At 46.8% G+C, this 15982-nt stretch overlaps 2 non-coding genes across 2 annotated transcripts; both read right to left on the bottom strand.

Moving 5' to 3' along the window:
* Positions 1-7588: 7588 nt before the first annotated feature.
* On the bottom strand, positions 7589-7660 carry trnag-ucc (transfer RNA glycine (anticodon UCC)). Its single transcript has one exon. It is a non-coding gene; the product is annotated as a tRNA-Gly (tRNA).
* A 7438-nt stretch (positions 7661-15098) lies between these two features.
* trnag-ucc (transfer RNA glycine (anticodon UCC)) lies at positions 15099-15170 on the bottom strand. Its single transcript has one exon. It is a non-coding gene; the product is annotated as a tRNA-Gly (tRNA).
* Positions 15171-15982: the final 812 nt, after the last annotated feature.

The following is a 15982-nucleotide window of genomic DNA, read 5'->3' as shown; positions in this document are numbered from 1 at the left end:
GTCTATAGGAACGTGTGGGTCTCATAGGAGTGTGTGGATCTGAGAGGAGTGTGTGGGTCTGTAGGAGTGTGTTTTTGTGCGTGTGTGTTTGTGAATATATGTGAGAGAGTGGAAAGTGCAGTTGGGTCACCTGTAGAGTGACTTGAACCCAAAATCCCAGTTGACGCCATTCCCATGGGTGCCAAATGTGACTATCATCATCTGTTCAGCTGCTTTCCATTGTTGCCTGCCCCAACAAAGGGAGAACAGTCACCCAAATGTCTGAAGCCGAATGTCCTGGACCGCTGAAGTGTTCTCCGAATGGGAGGGAACACCCCTGCCTGGTGATTGTTGTGCGGTGTCGTAGCATTTGCTCGATCTCACTAATGTCCCACGCCTCAGGGGATCCTTGCCTGCAGCTTCTGAGATAGACAATTTTGGCTAAGTACCTGCCGCATACATGGTGGGTGTGTCCCCACGTGCAATGGTGGTATCTGTGTTGACACTCTGACACATCTTGCAGCAGCTGCCCTGACAGGGTTATATGGTGTCATGGTCAATGTGGTCCTGAAGGCTGGGCAGAGTGCTGTGAACAATGATCTGTTTCAGGTTTGGTGGCGATCTAAAGCTGAGCAGTGAAGGCAGAGGGAAGGTCTTGGCGAGGTGCGCATCCTCAGCGATAATGTGTTGCAGTCTGCGAAGAACATGGTGCAGTCTTTTGTTTCTGACCTGCACCATCCAACACAAGGGCAACAATTATTGTCTGTTCTCTCATTCTCTCTGATCAGGGAACTTCATTGTTCCACAAGTTAGTGACCACTACTGGCCACAAGTGGGAATTGCATCCATTCCGCAGAAATACTCAAGAGTCTGTCAGGGTGAATGAAGTGAGCAAACAGATTCTGTCTGTGCACGACACAATCAGATGGGTGTCCATTTCAATTAAAAAATAAAGTAACTGATTCGATATAATAAATAACGTTCTTTGGATATTTGTGAACTTCCCACCCACAGTTCACTTGATATTAAGTTGTATTTCACAAAAAAAACTGAGAGTAATGTTGAAAGGAGTGAAATCCGGAAACATTTCTTTTGAAAATGAAAAACCAAGGAATGCTGCCCTGACTCCAATCTATTTGAACCATGTATTGACCTGACTCCTTAATCCGCCAGGGCGCATCCTCAACTTCAAAATTGTGGTTGCACTACAGAGGTCCGGCAGACTCAATGTCATGTGCAGATGGAAGTGTTTAATTACCACTGAATGCACCGGCGCTTTTTGTTTTTTATTGTTGAGTGGTTCAAAGCTCACAGCTTGAGACAGCGGGGAATCGAACGCAAATCAACTGCTTAAAAGGCAGCTATGCTCACCACTATACCACCATTGCAACAGCGCGCAGTGCCCTAGAAATCAGCTGATGTGCAATAATACTTCTTGACACTAAATTTCATTGTTGTTTTGATGGAAATTTTGCAGCGAAATGGTAGAATTGAGATTTACTGTGAGGGTCGGTCTCATGCTGCCCCGCCTCACTTTTTAATACACACAAAGCAGCATTTCGGATTTCTCATCATCGGAAATCAACCGATAACAAAAGTAACATGAAAATCCCAGGGCAACCCTGGAAGGATCACGCACTTAAACTTTGTGAAATACTCAGAAACTTGGCAGAACAGTGTCGAGAGTGTGTTGCTGGAAACGCACAGCAGGGAAATCGATGTTTCGGGCTCCAGCATCTGCAGACCTCCCTGTCTCCGAGCAGAACAGTGTTATCCGCTCAGGTTTAAGCAGAACGTCCGCAGCTACTCCCGCGGGTCCAACGAAACACAAAGCGCTATCCGGGAGGGCAAACGTAGGGGGTGGGGTCAGCAAGCACAGAGTAGGGTGATCCCGGTTCGTGAGGGGAAAAAGAAAACGTAGTGCGGTGAAATTGACATAGGAAGTGAAATTGACATAGGAAGTGAAATTCACATTGTCAGAGCAACCCAGCGCAGGAAGGAGGTAGAGGGGCATGGAGGGGCGGTGGGCAAGATGGAAAGGACGGGGTCAAGGGAGGGCACAGACGGCTGTGTAAGGGCATGAACAAGTGTTACCCTTCATGGTGTAGTGGGGGGATGAAGGTCGGTTCTGCAGGCAATGATAGTCTCCAGCTGAGAGTCGTGAGAACCCAGAATCAGTGTGTGTGTGGGGGGGGCTCTGTGTGTGTGTGTGTGTGTGTGTGTGTCTGCGTGTGTGGGTGCATGCGTGTGTGTGTGGCTGCATGTGTGTGTGTGTGGCTGCATGTGTGGGTGTGTGTCCTGTGTGTGTGTGTGTCTGCGTGTGTGGGTGCATGCATGTGTTTGTGCGTGGGTGCATGTGTGGGTGTGTGTGGCTGTGTGTGTGTGTGTCTGTGTGTGTGTGTGCATGTAGGGATATGCGGGTCTGTGAGAGTGTGTGTAGGTGCATGTGTGTGAGTGTACTGGGGTATCAATTTGTGAGAATGTTCGTGAGTGGCTGTGAATGTGGAAGTGTTTGAGTGAGTTTATGAGAGAGAGCTTGTGTTTGAGAGAGGGTATGCATGTGTGTGTGGGTCGGTAGGAGTGTGCTTTTGTGTGTGTGCGTGTACTTGTGAGTGTTCATGAAATAGTATACAGTGCAGTGTTGTCACGTGTCGTGTGACATGAACCAAAGTGCCCAGTTAAAGTCATCCGCATGGGTACCGAACTTGACTATCAGCCTCTGCTTGGCCACTTTGCATTGTTGGCTGTCCCATAGTCTGCCTTGGAGGATTGTCACCCAGGGGTCCGAGACCGAAAGGCACAGAGCGCTGAAGTGCTCTCCGACTGGGAGGCTAGAACCAGTCTGACTCAAGATTGGGACACAAACAGACTTTAACCTCACACCTTTAATGCATTGTCTGAGCTGAGATGGCATCTCTTGTTAGACAACCGTAAGTTATCTCGACAACGTAACTTTGAAAAGGTTCTGATGTTCTTATATTAAAGAACGGAAACTAGTAAACCCATTATAAAAGATGAAAGGCTTAACCTAAATGTGTTTAATATATCATTTCAGCTGCTTTAAACTGTAATCCTTTTGCTATAAATACTGCGTCTTATGGTCCTTCTTATCATCAGGTTGATCTACATCGGATACACTCCATCCATTCTTTATCCTTCGAAGAAAATCAGTCACCTTCATCAGACACGACCTTCCCTTAACAAATCCATGATGACGATATCGGATGATGACGTGGAGGAGCCTGTGGTGGACTGGGGAGGACAAAGTTCAAAATCACACAATACCAGGTTATCGTCCAAGTAGCTTTCGGAGCACTCCTAAAACTAGTGCTTCCAAAGAAAGCTGTTGGACTGTAATCTGGTGTTGTGTGATTTTTAACTTTATCCTGGATTAAACTTTCACTCACTGTGTAGTCATTTCTATCATCTCTCAGAGTTTTATCGAATCATTTTCTCATACTGGAAATATAAAAGCAGCTGGTGTCCACTCCTCCTATTTCTGACCTGCACCTAAAACAATAACATTACCGATTCGATATGAGAAATAACCTTGTTTGGATATTTGTGAACTGTCCACCCACATTTCACTTGATATTTAAAAGTAGTTCACAAAAACACAAAATGAGAGTAATGTTGAAATGAGTGAAATCCGGAAACATTTCTTTCGAAATAAGATGGAAAACCAAGGAATTCTGCCATGACTCGTGTTTCTTTGAACCGTGCTCGACTTGACTCCTTCATCCTCCTGGGGACATGCTCAACTTCAAAGTTGTGTCTGCACTCCAGAAGTCTGGCAGACTCAATGTGATGTGCAGACGGAGGTGTTTCATTCCCACTGAATCGATCGGCTCTTTTGGTTGTTGAGTGGTGTTAAAATGCACGGCTTGCGATAGTCGGGAATCAAACCCAGATCAACTGCTTGGAAGGCAGCTATGCTCACCACTATACCACCATCACTACAGCCAGAAGCGCTCTGGAAATCAGCTGATGTGCCATAATAGTTCTTGACTCGAAATTTCGTTGTTGTTTTGTTGGAAATTTTGCAGTGAAATATTAGAATTGAGAAGTCATCAAAGACCGAGTTTTACTGAGTGGATCGGTCTCCTGATGCCCCGCCTCACTTTTTAATACACACAAAGCAGCATTTCGGATTTCTCATCATCTGAAATCAATCAATAACAGAAATAGCACGAAAATCCCAGGGCAACCCTGGAACGATCACACAATTAAAACTTGTCAAGTTCTCAGAAATGTTCACCGGACCGAAACGTGAACTCTGATTTCTCTTCATACAGCTTTACCACCGACTTCGGGTTTGGTTTCTGATTTACAGCGTAGACATAGTCATCGAGATAGAGATGTACAGCTCGGAAACAGACCCTTCGGTCCAACCTGCCCATGCCGACCTGATATCCCAACCCAATCTAGTCCCACCTGCCAGCACCCGGCCCATATCCTTCCAAACCCTTCCTTTTCATATACCCATCCAAATGCCTCGAAAATGTTGCAATTGTACCAGCCTCCGCCACTTCCTCTGGCAGCTCATTCCACACACGTACCACCCTCTGGATGAAAGCGTTGACCCTTTGGTCGCTTTTATATCTTTCGCCTCTCACACTAAACCTATGCCCTCTAGTTCTGGACTCCCCGACCCCAGGGAAAAGACTTTGTCTATTTATCCTATCCATGCCCCACATAATTCTGCAGTTCTTTCAGTTTCTAAAACTTCTCAAGAGTTTTCTTAGAAAACAAAAACGGCAAAAACAGAGGAACCATTAGACTGAGGCCACGCTGCAGTCATTATGGAGAGGAGGGAATTCCGGGTAACAGTTCGGGAAGCAGAACCCTCTCGAGGAATATGTATTAATTTGAAGTTCGATCCCGTTGATAGATTTGCAGGTTTCTCTTTTACTTTGTAGAAGAGGGGGAGGTGTCAGTCAGCAGTAAGGGGTTTTCACAGGAGGGCATGATTTGGAGATGCCAATGTTGGACTGGGGTATAGAAAGTTAAAAATCACACAACACCAGGTTATAGACCAACAGGTTTAATTGGAAGCACTAGCTTTCGGAGCGCTGCTCCTTCATCAGGTGGTTGTCCGAAATCTAGAGCTTCCAATTAAATCTGTTGGACTATAACCTGGTGTTGTGAGATGTTTAACTTCACAGCAAGGGGTAGTCATGGGCAGCTGTTTAGTGAAGGTCGCTTCCACTGATGTGGGAAGGCAGTGCACGCAAAACCCTCCCTGCCCTAGATAGGTAACCTGAACCAAGATAGGCTTTCCAAGGTCAGGGGGTGCAGAGTGCTGAGGCCGCTGTCATCATTTAGTTCCCATGGGTCTCAAGTCTTTGGGATGCCGTGGCGCCTTAATGATGAATGGGATTGTGTGGAACCGAGACAGTGTCGTGGCAGAACAGTGTCGAGAGTGTGTTGCTGGAAACGCACAGCAGGGAAATCGATGTCTCGGGCTCCAGCATCTGCAGACCTCCCTGTCTGCGAGCAGAACAGTGTTATCCGCTCAGGTTTAAGCAGAACGTCCGCAGCTACTCCTGCGGGTCCAACGAAACACAAAGCGCTATCCGGGATGCAAACGTAGGGGGTGGGGTCAGCAAGCACAGAGTCGGGTGATCCCGGTTCGTGAGGGGAAAAAGAAAACGTAGTGCGGTGAAATTGACATAGGAAGTGAAATTGACATTGTCAGAGCAACCCTGCGCAGGAAGGAGGTCGAGCGTCATGGAGGGGCGGTGGGCAAGATGGAAAGGACGGGGTCAAGGGAGGGCACAGACGGCTGTGTAAGGGCATGAACAAGTGTTACCCTTCATGGTGTCGTAGGGGGATGAAGGTCGGGTCTGCAGGCAATGATAGTCTCCAGCTGAGAGTCGTGAGAACCCGGAATCAGTGTGTGTGTGGGGGGTGGGGGGACTGTGTGCGTGTGTGTGTATGTGTGTGTGTGTGTGTCTGCGTGTGTGGGTGCATGCGTGTGTGTGTGGCTGCATGTGTGTGCGTGTGGGTGCATGTGTGGGTGTGTGTCCTGTGTGTGTGTGTGTGTCTGCGTGTGTGGGTGCATGCATGTGTGTGTGTGTGTGGGTGCATGTGTGGGTGTGTGTGGCTGTGTGTGTGTGTCTGTGTGTGTGTATGCATGTAGGGATATGCGGGTGTGTGAAAGTGTGTGCAGGTGCATGTGTGTGAGTGCACTGGGGTATCAATTTGTGAGAATGTGCGTGAGTGGCTGTGAATGTGGAAGTGTTTGAGTGAGTTTATGAGAGAGAGCTTGTGATTGAGACAGGGTATGCATGTGTGTGTGCGCCGGTAGGAGTGTGCTTTTGTGTGTGTGCTTGTACTTGTGTAGTGTCCGTGAAATAGTATACAGTGCAGTGTTGTCACGTGTCGTGTGACATGAACCAAAGTGCCCAGTTAAAGTCATCCGCATGGGTACCCAACTTGACTATTTGCTTGGCCATTTGCATTGTTGGCTGTCCCATAGTCTGCCTTGGAGGATTGTCACCCAGGGGTCCGAGACCGAAAGGCACAGAGCGCTGAAGTGCTCTCCGACTGGGAGGCTAGAACCAGTCTGACTCAAGATTGGGACACAAACAGACTTTAACCTCACACCTTTAATGCATTGTCTGAGCTGAGATGGCATCTCTTGTTAGACAACCTGAAGTTATCTCGACAACGTAACTTTGAAAAGGTTCTGAGGTTCTTATATTAAAGAACGGAAACTAGTAAACCCATTATAAAAGATGAAAGGCTTAACCTAAATGTGTTTAATATATCATTTCAGCTGCATTAAACTGTAATCCTTTTGCTATAAATACTGCGTCTTATGGTCCTTCTTATCATCAGGTTGATCTACATCGGATACACTCCATCCATTCTTTATCCTTCAAAGAAAATCAGTCACCTTCATCAGACACTACGTTCCCTTACAAATCCATGATGACGAGATCAGATGATGACGTGGAGGAGCCTGTGGTGGCCTGGGGAGGACAAAGTTCAAAATCACACAATACCAGGTTATCGTCCAAGTAGCTTTCGGAGCACTCCTAAAACTAGTGCTTCCAAGTAAAGCTGTTGGACTGTAATCTGGTGTTGTGTGATTTTTAACTTTATCCTGGATTAAACTTTCACTCACTGTGTGGTCATTTCTATCATCTCTCAGAGTTTTATCGAATCATTTTCTCATACAGGAAATATAAAAGCAGCTGGTGTCCACTCCTCCTATTTCTGACCTGCACCTAAAACAATAACATTACCGATTCGATATGAGAAATAACATTGTTTGGATATTTGTGAACTGTCCACCCACATTTCACTTGATATTAGGCTGTAGTTCACAAAAAACAAAATGAGAGTAATGTTGAAATGAGTGAAATCCGGAAACATTTCTTCCGAAATAAGATGGAAAACCAAGGAATTCTGCCATGACTCGTGTTTCTTTGAACCGTGCTCGACTTGACTCCTTAATCCTCCTGGGGACATCCTCAACTTCAAAGTTGTGTCTGCGCTCCCGAGGTCTGGCAGACTCAATGTGATGTGCAGACGGAGGTGTTTCATTCCCACTGAATCGATCGGCTCTTTTGGTTGTGGAGTGGTGTTAAAATGCACTGCTTGTGATGGCTGGGAATTGAACCCGGGTCAACTGCTTGGAAGGCAGCTATGCTCACCACTATACCACCATCGCTACAGCCAGGAGCGCTTTAGAAATCAGCTGATGTGACATAATAGTTCTTGACTCGAAATTTCGTTGTTGTTTTGTTGGAAATTTTGCAGTGAAATATTAGAATTGAGAAGTCATCAAAGACCGAGTTTTACTGAGTGGATCGGTCTCCTGATGCCCCGCCTCACTTTTTAATACACACAAAGCAGCATTTCGGATTTCTCATCATCTGAAATCAATCAATAACAGAAATAGCACGAAAATCCCAGGGCAACCCTGGAACGATCACACAATTTAAACTTGTCAAGTTCTCAGAAAGGTTCACCGGACAGAAACGTGAACTCTGATTTCTCTTCATACAGCTTTACCACCGACTTCGGGTTTGGTTTCTGATTTACAGCGTAGACATAGTCATCGAGATGGAGATGTACAGCTCGGAAACAGACCCTTCGGTCCAACCTGCCCATGCCGACCAGATATCCCAACCCAATCTAGTCCCACCTGCCAGCACCCGGCCCATATCCTTCCAAACCCTTCCTATTCATATACACATCCAAATGCCTCGAAAATGTTGCAATTGTACCAGCCTCCGCCACTTCCTCTGGCAGCTCATTCCACACACGTACCACCCTCTGGATGAAAGCGTTGACCCTTTGGTCGCTTTTATATCTTTCGCCTCTCACACTAAACCTATGCCCTCTAGTTCTGGACTCCCCGACCCCAGGGAAAAGACTTTGTCTATTTATCCTATCCATGCCCCACATAATTCTGCAGTTCTTTCAGTTTCTAAAACTTCTCAAGAGTTTTCTTAGAAAACAAAAACGGCAAAAACAGAGGAACCATTAGACTGAGGCCACGCTGCAGTAATTGTGGAGAGGAGGGAATTCCGGGTAACAGTTCGGGAAGCAGAACCCTCTCGAGGAATATGTATTAATTTGAAGTTCGATCCCGTTGATAGATTTGCAGGTTTCTCTTTTACTTTGTAGAAGAGGGGGAGGTGTCAGTCAGCAGTAAGGAGTTTTCACAGGAGGGCATGATTTGGAGATGCCAGTGTTGGACTGGGGTATAGCAAGTTAAAAATCACACAACACCAGGTTATAGACCAACAGGTTTAATTGGAAGCACTAGCTTTCGGAGCGCTGCTCCTTCATCAGGTGGTTGTCCGAAATCTAGAGCTTCCAATTAAATCTGTTGGACTATAACCTGGTGTTGTGTGATGTTTAACTTCACAGCAAGGGGTAGTCATGGGCAGCTGTTTAGTGAAGTTCGCTTCCACTGATGTGGGAAGCGAGTGCACGCAAAACACTCCCTGCCCTAGATAGGTAACCTGAACCAAGATGGGCTTTCCAAGGTCAGGGGGTGCAGAGTGCTGAGGCCGCTGTCATCATTTAGTTCCCATGGGTCTCAAGTCCTTGGGATGCCGTGGCGCCTTAATGATGAATGGGATTGTGTGGAACCGAGACAGGGTCGTGGCAGAACAGTGTCGAGAGTGTGTTGCTGGAAACGCACAGCAGGGAAATCGATGTCTCGGGCTCCAGCATCTGCAGACCTCCTTGTCTCCGAGCAGAACAGTGTTATCCGCTCAGGTTTAAGCAGAACGTCCGCAGCTACTCCCGCGGGTCCAACGAAACACAAAGTGCTATCCGGGAAGGCAAACGTAGGGGGTGGGGTCAGCAAGCACAGAGTAGGGTGATCCCGGGTCGTGAGGGGAAAAAGAAAACGTAGTGCGGTGAAATTGACATAGGAAGTGAAATTGACAAAGGACGTGAAATTGACATTGTCAGAGCAACCCTGCGCAGGAAGGAGGTAGAGCGTCATGGAGGGGCGGTGGGCAAGATGAAAAGGACGGGGTCAAGGGAGGGCACAGACGGCTGTGTAAGGGCATGAACAAGTGTTACCCTTCATGGTGTCGTGGGGGGATGAAGGTCGGGTCTGCAGGCAATGATAGTCTCCAGCTGAGAGTCGTGAGAACCCGGAAACAGTTTGTGTGTGTGTGGCGGTGGGGGGGGGGAGGGGGACCGTGTGTGTGTGTGTGTGTGTGTGTGTGTGTGTGTGTGTGTGTGTGTCTGCGTGTGTGGGTGCATGCGTGTGTGTGTGGCTGCATTTGTGTGTGTGTGGGTGCATGTGTGGGTGTGTGTCCTGTGTGTGTGTGTGTCTGCATGTGTGGGTGCATGCATGTGTGTGTGTGTAGGTGCATGTGTGGGTGTGTGTGGCTGTGTGTGTGTGTCTGTGTGTGTGTGTGCATGTAGGGATATGCGGGTCTGTGAGAGTGTGTGTAGGTGCATGTGTGTGAGTGGACTGGGGTATCAATTTGTGAGAATGTGCGTGAGTGGCTGTGAATGTGGAAGTGTTTGAGTGAGTTTATGAGAGAGAGCTTGTGTTTGAGAGAGGGTATGCATGTGTGTGTGGGTCGGTAGGAGTGTGCTTTTGTGTGTGTGCGTGTACTTGTGAGTGTCCGTGAAATAGTATACAGTGCAGTGTTGTCACGTGTTGTGTGACATGAACCAAAGTGCCCAGTTAAAGTCATCCGCATGGGTACCGAACTTGACTATCAGCCTCTGCTTGGCCACTTTGCATTGTTGGCTGTCCCATAGTCTGCCTTGGAGGATTGTCACCCAGGGGTCCGAGACCGAAAGGCACAGAGCGCTGAAGTGCTCTCCGACTGGGAGGCTAGAACCAGTCTGACTCAAGATTGGGACACAGACAGACTTTAACCTCACACCTTTAATGCATTGTCTGAGTTGAGATGGCATCTCTTGTTAGACAACCTGAAGTTATCTCGACAACGTAACTTTGAAAAGGTTCTGAGGTTCTTATATTAAAGAACGGAAACTAGTAAACCCATTATAAAAGATGAAAGGCTTAACCTAAATGTGTTTAATATATCATTTCAGCTGCATTAAACTGTAATCCTTTTGCTATAAATACTGCGTCTTATGGTCCTTCTTATCATCAGGTTGATCTACATCGGATACACTCCATCCATTCTTTATCCTTCAAAGAAAATCAGTCACCTTCATCAGACACTACCTTCCCTTAACAAATCCATGATGACTATATCGGATGATGACGTGGAGGAGCCTGTGGTGGACTGGGGAGGACAAAGTTCAAAATCACACAATACCAGGTTATCGTCCAAGTAGCTTTCGGAGGACTCCTAAAACTAGTGCTTCCAAGTAAAGCTGTTGGACTGTAATCTGGTGTTGTGTGATTTTTAACTTTATCCTGGATTAAACTTTCACTCACTCTGTGGTCACTTCTATCATCTCTCAGAGTTTTATCGAATCATTTTCTCATACTGGAAATATAAAAGCAGCTGGTGTCCACTCCTCGTATTTCTGACCTGCACCTAAAACAATAACATTACCGATTCGATATGAGAAATAACGTTGTTTGGATATTTGTGAACTGTCCACCCACATTCACTTGATATTAGGCTGCAGTTCACAAAAAAACAAAATGAGAGTAATGTTGAAATGAGTGAAATCCGGAACCATTTCTTTCGAAATAACATGGAAAACCAAGGAATTCTGCCATGACTCGTGTTTCTTTGAACCGTGCTCGACTTGACTCCTTAATCCTCCTGGGGACATCCTCAACTTCAAAGTTGTGTCTGCGCTCCCGAGGTCTGGCAGACTCAATGTGATGTGCAGACGGAGGTGTTTCATTCCCACTGAATCGATCGGCTCTTTTGGTTGTGGAGTGGTGTTAAAATGCACTGCTTGCGATGGCAGGGAACCGAACCGAGGTCAACTGCTTGGAAGGCAGCTATGCTCACCACTATACCACCATCGCAACAGCCCGAAGCGATCTAGCAAGCAGCTGATGTGCCATAATAGTTCTTGACTCGAAATTGCGTTGTTGTTTTGTTGGAAATTTTGCAGTGAAATAATAGAATTGAGAAGTCATCAAAGACCGAGTTTTACTGAGTGGATCGGTCTCCCGATGCCCCGCCTCACTTTTTAATACACACAAAGCAGCATTTCGGATTTCTCATCATCTGGAATCAATCAATAACAGAAATAGCACGAAAATCCCAGGGCAACCCTGGAACGATCACACAATTAAAACTTGTCAAGTTCTCAGAAAGGTTCACCGGACCGAAACGTGAACTCTGATTTCTCTTCATACAGCTTTACCACCGACTTCGGGTTTGGTTTCTGATTTACAGCGTAGACATAGTCATCGAGATAGAGATGTACAGCTCGGAAACAGACCCTTCGGTCCAACCTGCCCATGCCGACCAGATATCCCAACCCAATCTAGTCCCACCTGCCAGCACCCGGCCCATATCCTTCCAAACCCTTCCTATTCATATACACATCCAAATGCCTCCAAAATGTTGAAATTGGACCAGCCTCCGCCACTTCCTCTGGCAGCTCATTCCACACACGTACCACCCTCTGGATGAAAGCGTTGACCCTTTGGTCGCTTTTATATCTGTCGCCTCTCACACTAAACCTATGCCCTCTAGTTCTGGACTCCCCGACCCCAGGGAAAAGACTTTGTCTATTTATCCTATCCATGCCCCACATAATTCTGCAGTTCTTTCAGTTTCTAAAACTTCTCAAGAGTTTTCGTGGAAAACAAAAACGGCAAAAACAGAGGAACCATTAGACTGAGGCCACGCTGCAGTAATTGTGGAGAGGAGGGAATTCCGGGTAACGGTTCGGGAAGCAGAACCCTCTCGAGGAATATGTATTAATTTGAAGTTCGATCCCGTTGATAGATTTGCAGATTTCTCTTTTACTTTGTAGAAGAGGGGGAGGTGTCAGTCAGCAGTAAGGGGTTTTCACAGGAGGGCATGATTTGGAGATGCCAGTGTTGGACTGGGGTATAGCAAGTTAAAAATCACACAACACCAGGTTATAGACCAACAGGTTGAATTGGAAGCACTAGCTTTCGGAGCGCTGCTCCTTCATCAGGTGCTTGTCCGAAATCTAGAGCTTCCAATTAAATCTGTTGGACTATAACCTGGTGTTGTGAGATGTTTAACTTCACAGCAAGGGGTAGTCATGGGCAGCTGTTTGGTGAAGGTCGCTTCCACTGACGTGGGAAGGCAGTGCACGCAAAACCCTCCCTGCCCTAGATAGGTAACCTGAACCAAGATGGGCTTTCCAAGGTCAGGGGGTGCAGATTGCTGAGGCCGCTGTCATCATTTAGTTCCCATGGGTCCCAAGTCCTTGGGATGCCGTGGCACCTTAATGATGAATGGGATTGTGTGGAACCGAGACAGGGTCGTGGCAGAACAGTGTCGAGAGTGTGTTGCTGGAAATGCACAGCAGGGAAATCGATGTTTCGGTCTCCAGCATCTGCAGACCTCCCTGTCTCCGAGCAGAACAGTGTTATCCGCTCAGGTTTAAGCAGAGCGTCCGCAGCTACTCCTGCGGGTCCAACGAAACACAAAGCGCTATCCGGGAAGGCAAACGTAGGGGGTGGGGTCAGCAAGCACAGGGTAGGGTGATCCCGGTTCGTGAGGGGAAAAAGAAAACGTAGTGCGGTGAAATTGACATAGGAAGTGAAATTGACAAAGGACGTGAAATTGACATTGTCAGAGCAACCCTGCGCAGGAAGGAGGTAGAGCTTCATGGAGGGGCGGTGGGCAAGATGGAAAGGACGGGGTCAAGGGAGGGCACAGACGGCTGTGTAAGGGGATGAACAAGTGTTACCCTTCATGGTGTCGTGGGGGGATGAAGGTCGGGTCTGCAGGCAATGATAGTCTCCAGCTGAGATTCGTGAGAACCCGGAATCAGTGTGTGTGTGGGGGGGGACTGTGTGTGTGTGTGTGTGTGTGTGTGTGTGTGTGTGTCTGCGTGTGTGGGTGCATGCGTGTGTGTGTGGCTGCATGTGTGTGTGTGTGGGTGCATGTGTGGTTGTGTGTCCTGTGTGTGTGTGTGTATCTGCGTGTGTGGGTGCATGCATGTGTGTGTGTGTGGGTGCATGTGTGGGTGTGTGTGGCTGCGTGTGTGTTTGTCTGTGTGTGTGTGTGCATGTAGGGATATGCGGGTCTGTGAGAGTGTGTGTAGGTGCATGTGTGTGAGTGTAATGGGGTATCAATTTGTGAGAATGTGCGTGAGTGGCTGTGAATGTGGAAGAGTTTGAGTGAGTTTATGAGAGAGAGCTTGTGTTTGAGAGAGGGTATGCATGTGTGTGTGGGTCGGTAGGAGTGTGCTTTTGTGTGTGTGCGTGTACTTGTGAGTGTCCGTGAAATAGTATACAGTGCAGTGTTGTCACGTGTCGTGTGACGTGAACCAAAGTGCCCAGTTAAAGTCATCCGCATGGGTACCGAACTTGACTATCAGCCTCTGCTTGGCCACTTTGCATTGTTGGCTATCCCATAGTCTGCCTTGGAGCATTGTCACCCAGGGGTCCGAGACCGAAAGGCACAGAGCGCTGAAGTGCTCTCCGACTGGGAGGCTAGAACCAGTCTGACTCAAGATTGGGACACAGACAGACTTTAACCTCACACCTTTAATGCATTGTCTGAGCTGAGATGGCATCTTTTGTTAGCCAACCTGAAGTTATCTCGACAACGTAACTTTGAAAAGGTTCTGAGGTTCTTATATTAAAGAACGGAAACTAGTAAACCCATTGTAAAAGATGAAAGGCTTAACCTAAATGTGTTTAATATATCATTTCAGCTGCATTAAACTGTAATCCTTTTGCTATAAATACTGCATCTTATGGTCCTTCTTATCATCAGGTTGATCTACATCGGATACACTCCATCCATTCTTTATCCTTCAAAGAAAATCAGTCACCTTCATCAGACACTACCTTCCCTTAACAAATCCATGATGACTATATCGGATGATGACGTGGAGGAGCCTGTGGTGGACTGGGGAGGACAAAGTTCAAAATCACACAATACCAGGTTATCGTCCAAGTAGCTTTCGGAGCACTCCTAAAACTAGTGCTTCCAAGTAAAGCTGTTGGACTGTAATCTGGTGTTGTGTGATTTTTAACTTTATCCTGGATTAAACTTTCACTCACTGTGTGGTCACTTCTATCATCTCTCAGAGTTTTATCGAATCATTTTCTCATACTGGAAATATAAAAGCAGCTGGTATCCACTCCTCCTATTTCTGACCTGCACCTAAAACAATAACATTACCGATTCGATATGAGAAATAACGTTGTTTGGATATTTGTGAACTGTCCACCCACATTTCACTTGATATTAGGCTGTCGTTCACAAAAAAACAAAATGAGAGTAATGTTGAAATCCGGAAACATTTCTTTCGAAATAACATGGAAAACCAAGGAATTCTGCCATGACTCGTGTTTCTTTTAACCGTGCTCGACTTGACTCCTTAATTCACCTGAGGACATCCTCAACTTCCAAGTTGAGTCTGCACTCCAGAGGTCTGGCAGACTCAATGTGAAGTGCAGACGGAGGTGTCCTATTCCCACTGAATCGATCGGCTCTTTTGGTTGTGGAGTGGTGTTATAATGCACTGCTTGCGACGGCCGGGAATCGAACCCGGGTCAACTGCTTGGAAGGCAGCTATGCTCACCACTATACCACCACCACCACAGCTAGGAGCGCTCTAGAAATCAGAAAATGTGCCATAATAGTTCTTGACTCGAAATTTCGTTGTTGTTTTGTTGGAAATTTTGCAGTGAAATATTAGAATTGAGAAGTCATCAAAGACCGAGTTTTACTGAGTGGATCGGTCTCCTGATGCCCCGCCTCACTTTTTAATACGCACAAAGCAGCATTTCGGATTTCTCATCATCTGAAATCAATCAATAACAGAAATAGCACGAAAATCCCAGGGCAACCCTGGAACGATCACACAATTAAAACTTGTCAAGTTCTCAGAAAGGTTCACCGGACCGAAACGTGAACTCTGATTTCTCTTCATACAGCTTTACCACTGACTTCGGGTTTGGTTTCTGATTTACAGCGTAGACATAGTCATCGAGATAGAGATGTACAGCTCGGAAACAGACCCTTCGGTCCAACCTGCCCATGCCGACCAGATATCCCAACCCAATCTAGTCCCACCTGCCAGCACCCGGCCCATATCCTTCCAAACCCTTCCTATTCATATACCCATCCAAATGCCTCGAAAATGTTGCAATTGTACAAGCCTCCGCCACTTCCTCTGGCAGCTCATTCCACACAAGTACCACCCTCTGGATGAAAGCGTTGACCCTTTGGTCGCTTTTATATCTGTCGCCTCTCACACTAAACCTATGCCCTCTAGTTCTGGACTCCCCGACCCCAGGGAAAAGACTTTGTCTATTTATCCTATCCATGCCCCACATAATTCTGCAGTTCTTTCAGTTTCTAAAACTTCTCAAGAGTTTTCTTAGAAAACAAAAACGGCAAAAACAGAG

The sequence above is a fragment of the Chiloscyllium punctatum genome, chromosome 15 (assembly GCF_047496795.1).
Source record: "Chiloscyllium punctatum isolate Juve2018m chromosome 15, sChiPun1.3, whole genome shotgun sequence".
NCBI lineage: Eukaryota > Metazoa > Chordata > Chondrichthyes > Orectolobiformes > Hemiscylliidae > Chiloscyllium > Chiloscyllium punctatum.
The sequence above is the reverse complement of the archived record's forward strand: the minus strand, read 5'-3'. Positions and strand labels throughout refer to the sequence as shown.